The 6,000-nt window shown below is 37.8% G+C and overlaps 1 protein-coding gene across 1 annotated transcript in view; it reads right to left on the bottom strand.

Annotated features, from left to right (window-relative positions):
* The window catches only part of LOC120431882 (uncharacterized), a 61,494-nt gene that overhangs the window by 33,537 nt on the left and 21,957 nt on the right, over window positions 1-6,000 (bottom strand). The gene's annotated exons all lie outside the window — the stretch shown is intronic.

The following is a 6,000-nucleotide window of genomic DNA, read 5'->3' as shown; positions in this document are numbered from 1 at the left end:
AAGTTTCTATTTGAATGAAAAACGAATGTGACGGAAAATGAAATAATTTTTGAATAAAATTTTGAGCTGTACAAGTATGTACATATGTATAAGAAGCATGGGTTGTTGTTGACTTAATTTCCTCCGATCAATTTATATTATTGTTTAAACATTTTAAACAAAGTTGGGCATTGCATCGATTCTTATTAAAAGATTTGTAAATGTGAAATACCAATTTAAATTGAAATTTTGATCATTTTCAAAACTCGACACCTCTGAAGTTGATATCAGTAAACTATTTAGATTTGGGACCCCTGAACTCGCTCTATTAGACAGACTTAAATCTTAATTAATAAACTTAAATAAAAATCATAAATTTCGGATATACATGCTATGAAATTATCTGAAGTGACCATGCGCACCCCATGGGAATCATCTGCAATGCAATTTCATCTACAAGAAGAATTAGAGTGGGTCTTGCTTACCCTAAGAACGGCCCTCATGAATTTTTGATGAAACCCTATCATGTTGCATATCAAACTTTATGAGTTGAATGCTATGACAATTTGTGGTTTTTTTTTTTCTAACTCAACCTGGCCACTCCGGGAATGGTTATCAGAGGCCTTTTCGAGCTTTTCGAACGATCTGGATTCCCACAACAGGCAAATCTCCTGTCCCTGGCACTTATCAGCAGTGGGAGCGTCTTTTGAAATGCTTTGAAACATTTATGCCATGGACAGCGATGGAATAATCATCATCAAAAGAAAATCATGGCATGGCTCTTCTCTCTCGCGCACGAAAGATCGGTAAAAGAAATCTAAAAAAATCATCATCTTGATTATTCGGCGGAACATCTTTTTCACTACTACACTTGCAAGTGTAACGTCACACGTCGAAAAATGACCTGTCACTTTTTGTAGATGGGCAATGTGTTTAAACAAAGTGATATAAATATTTTTTTGCAATTCCGTCGTGAAACAACTTACTTTTCCTGTCATTCTTGAACGATGAAATAGCCTACTTTTCTGTGTGTGTGTGTGTGGTCCAATCCAATACCCGCTAACCGGTAGCGAAATTATGGGAAAGTATAATTTGTATCAGACTGTGTATATGCCGAATGCTGATACAGCTTATCTCAGTCCCGGGTATTAGGTGGTGATAGCCCTCGCGCTGCTTCCAACGACCCATTTCAGAATGACAGAGCTCCTTGCGGTCCAATTCCGAGGTCGCTGGGCATTGTTTGGCCCCGCCTAAACATAGAAGCAAGCATCTGAAGGAAACTTGATCTATAATTAGACTTCCAATCCCCTCAGGCAAATCAGGGATCAGCGCGTATTTAATATGAGAAGATAACATGTTTCAACACTACGGATCAATTCATTGCTAGAGTGTGAACCTCCTGATGGCCGACTGCTTAGCGTCCCAGACCACCAATCCAAAGGTGTGAGTTCGAATCCCACCTGATTCATTTTAGTTTTTAGTCATATTCAAATTCCTGATTCCAAATTTCAAAGGTACCGACCGGGATTTGATCCCTGAACCTTCTGCTTGGGAGACAGAAGCCGTAACCATTAAACCACGGAGCCGGTTTTGATGAAATAGCCTACTTTTCTGTACCAAAAATAACAGAATCGAATAGCAACACTTTTCAAAATAAATGCTGAAAAGTTCTACTTTTCAGCACTGAAATGGGTGCTGAAAAGTTGAACTTTTCAGCACTTGTTTCGAAAAGCAAAACTTTTCAACATTTTTTTGATTCAAACGATTTATTGACAAAATACATGAAAATTTGACTTAAAATTTCACTCAATGGTTGTTTTTCGGAATTGCAAAAAAATGTTGTATGGAACTCGTTGCAAAACTTGATTTTTTCAGCACTCTTCGTATTTATCCAACTCGGTGAACCTCGTTGGATAAATGTACGACTCGTGCTGAAAATGCTGAAAAAATCCTCTTTTTGCAACTTGTTGCATAAACTACTATTAAGTGATGCTGACAAGGAAATTCACAAAAAATCATCAACAGATTGATTTTGTTGGAGAATTTCGGGAGCGATTTTCTTTTGCGTGATTTTCCTCCTCTCTCCTTCGCGGGTGAAAAAAGTTCGCAAGCGAAAATGATTTCTTTTACGATTATTCCATCCCTGGCCATTATTGCTTACTCTATAATAACATATAGATCAGCCATTTAGAGCTTCGAAGAATTTAGCACAAAAGTGTTCCAACCAGGGCTGCGGAGTCGGGTCATGTTTTAGACGACTCCGACTCCGACTCCGACTCCGGCTTTCTGAGTTAAGCCGACTCCGACTCCGACTCCGGCTCCGGCTTTCAGTTTCATACGACTCCGACTCCGACTCCGACTCCAACCTGCCAACTCTAGCCGACTCCGACTCCGACTCCGACTCCGACTCCGACTCCGACTCCAACACTAACTCTGTATTAAGAATATCTAAAAAAATGTTTAAATAAAATCTGCATTCCTCTTACTATCCCCCACCTTTTAGCTATTTTGAAGTTAATTTTGTAACTTTCCTTCAGTTGACATAGTCGATTCATTAAGAACCTGCAAACTCTGTTTCCATCTTTGAATTAATCAGCTATTCAAAGGTAGTCCACATCTCAGCTTAAAATAACTTCGCACAAGTAATGCTTAAACAGCGAAATGAATTTAATGAAATGAAAAGTATTAATAACATCACTCACATGTTTAGCTCACATTTGCGCGTATACCTGTAAACCGGGGTGACATTGATAAGTTGTAGTTTTTTTGCAAAATTATAGTACAAAATGATTTTGAAAAATCAGAGTACCTCAAGAAATATAATTGGATTCTGCTTTTAGAAAAATTAGAATTTTTATTGAATTTACTGAAAATTGACAAAAATCAAATCAAGATATTCGCTCTACAGCATTACCTTGCCTTGGCGTCGAGAGATTACGAGATTCCTACTCGAAAGTAGGTGTCCGAAGGCTTGATTGTTGAGGCAATTGCAAACCTCTTTTTACACCTAAGCTTCCATCCACCCCGGAATTCGAACTGACAACCTTTAGATTGTGAGTCCAACTGCCTACCAGTGACTCCACCGAGACAGGAAACGACTCCTAAACCTGGACTGAGCTAACGACCTAACCTCAAGTTTAGACCGGGGCCAACATTTACATTTAATCTCATCTCGAAAAATGCCACCGGGACCTTCTGGGATCGAACCCAGGCCGACTGGATGAGAGGCTACCACGCTTACCCCTTCACCACGAGTCCCCTGAAATTTTACATTACTTTTATTTAAAAGTTTATAAACTAGTTAAACAAATATTTAATTGTTATTTTTTTAAAAAAAGGAGACCTAGCCTTCATAATCGATTTGATATAATATATAAAATCATTTTGCTTACATTCAGGCTGTAATTTGTAAGACACAAAGTAACTATCAAAGTCACCCTGGTATTGAAATAAACAGTTTACGTAACTATATTGCAAAGCTCTACTGAATTTATTTGAAAATACATACATGAACATTAGGGTGTAATATCCCCAAGTAACATTTTTTTCCAGGAGTTCTACAAGAGCTCTTCAAGATAGCTACAGCATAGCAGTTTGGACCGCGGTAGGATAAAACTCTCTTCAAGTACTCTTCCAAACTCCTGAAGAAGTTTTGAAGAGTATTTTATCCTACCGCGGTCCAAATTGCTATGCTGTAGCTATCTTGAAGAGCTCTTGTAGAACTCCTGGAAAAAAATGTTACTTGGGTCAAAATCGATTTTCCAGCACAGCAATTTTTCAGTTCCTTTTGGGGTCCTAAACAACTTCCAAAAGTTTGGGAACGATTGGTTAAGTCCCCACTTTGCGCAAAGAGATTCAATTTTCCATACAAATTTGTATGGGAAAAAACATTTTTTTGAATTATGATATTTAAAAAATCTACGTTTCACGCTATATCAAAACCGGATTCATATTCGGATGCTCTGGAATGTGCTCTACAACTTTCCCGAAGAGAGTATGGTACTAACTTACTCCTGAAAGAAGATACAGCGTCCTCAAAACTCGTCTAAAACGTGATTTTCGAGCAAAAAACACGTTTTAGACGAGTTTTGAACACGCTGTATCTTTTTATAAGAGCAAGTTAGCACCATACTCTCTTCGGGAAAGTTGTAGAGCACCTTCCAGAGCATCCGAATATGAATCCGGGTTTAGTACAGCGTGAAACGTGGATTTTATAAATATCAAAATCCAAAAAAATGTATTTTCCCATACAAATTTATATGGAAAAATGAATCGCTTTGCGCAAAGTGAGGACTAAACCAATCGTTCCCAAACTTTGGGGAGTAGTTTAGGACCCCAAAAGGAACTGAAAAATAGTTGTGCTCGCTTAATTTGGACTACTTTATTTTTTTCCATACAACCGTATTACACCCTAATGTGCATGTTGAGTTCCAAGTAATAGATTGTGATACCTAATAGTTGATAATTTGATGGGCAATTTCAACAATCATTTTAGTTAAGTACTGATGGTTAAATTTGAATCGAAAGAAAACATAATTACATCATAATAATTAAAAAAATGACTGCACAACCAAAATTGTTTATAATTTTATTAGTTATGAAAGTACAAACATGGGTAAATGAGGGGAAATTTATCATTTACTGATCATAGTGAAATAACAAAGTCGGAACTATCCAATCAAATTAAAAATGCTACAAAAACATAATGGCATCTGATAAATCTCTTGAATCAACCCATAAATTAACTGAAAAAAAAATCAATACTAGGTTTAAAATAAACTAGGCACATAAAAGTTTTGTAAATAAATTTGCATTATAACAAAAATATTGAATTCAAGATAACTCCGACTCCAGCTCCGACTCCGGGTATATCAGAAATTGTCGACTCCGGCTCCGACTCCGACTCCAGCTAATAAAATTTAGCCGACTCCGACTCCGACTCCGACTCCAGCTATTCGAGTTTTGACGACTCCGACTCCGACTCCGACTCCAGGTCCCCAAAAAGACCCGACTCCACCGACTCCGGCTCCGACTCCGACTCCGACTCCACAGCCCTGGTTCCAACGCATTAATAGAAGATTTTTATTTCAATATAGAGTAAGCCTTTAGTGTAACGGAACTCTAAATCAACTTCAAAACATGTTTCGAAGCTGTGACACTTCTTTTTAAGTTTCAAGCCACTTAATCCACAATAGTGGAAGTAAATAAAGATTTGCGGCATTTAATTGAAGCACATCCACATGAAAGATCCGTTCGACAAATAGCTTCTCGGACATCAATTGTTCAGATAGTGGAGATGGAAGGCGCGCCAGGTAGAGAAGGGAGTGTTTTGGCGATTGTCCACACTTCACATAAAAAAAGTTTAAAGTGGAGAGGGTGGGCTGAGATTTCAAAAAAAGTGTCCACGTGGAACATGGATGGTCCCTCATTTGTTGGAATTGGCCGGAAATACAGTTGATCGCGTCCAGTGGTGTTGTGGTAAGCGGGAATGGTTTACATTCGACAACTTAGTTTTTCGAGCAAGAATCTTGCAGTAGAGCGAACACTTTGACTTTTTGACATGTCAAAGTTGAGTTCTCGGAAAGACTCCAGGTGGCCAAATTCAGTTTTCCAGGGTAGTGTCAGAAAGGAGACTCTCTTAGCTTTCTTATTACACCACTGCAACGATATATGGTCAGCCCAACCCCATCTCTAGGCATGCTTCGATCCAAAAATCCATTTTCAACCAATTTATGATATTTAAAAAGCCTTCAAAAAAAGAACTTTTAACTTTTTGTAGTGCTTCTACGATTTTTTTTTACTTCAAGTGATATTTGTATCATTCTATAGATGGAAATGTGAAAACAAGCAAAATAATAAATAAAAAGTAACTGTAAAACATGAAAATACTAAAAATGAAACAAGAAAAACATAAACAAGAGATGTTAAAAAAAATAACCTTCAGAACACGAATAATAAAAATGTCTGCCTGTGTGGATCAATCGGACCGCGCACTGTACTCACAATCCAGAGGTCGCCGGT

The sequence above is a fragment of the Culex pipiens genome, chromosome 2 (genome assembly GCF_016801865.2).
Source record: "Culex pipiens pallens isolate TS chromosome 2, TS_CPP_V2, whole genome shotgun sequence".
Classification (NCBI taxonomy): domain Eukaryota; kingdom Metazoa; phylum Arthropoda; class Insecta; order Diptera; family Culicidae; genus Culex; species Culex pipiens.
This window is presented reverse-complemented; position numbering and strand designations above follow the sequence as displayed.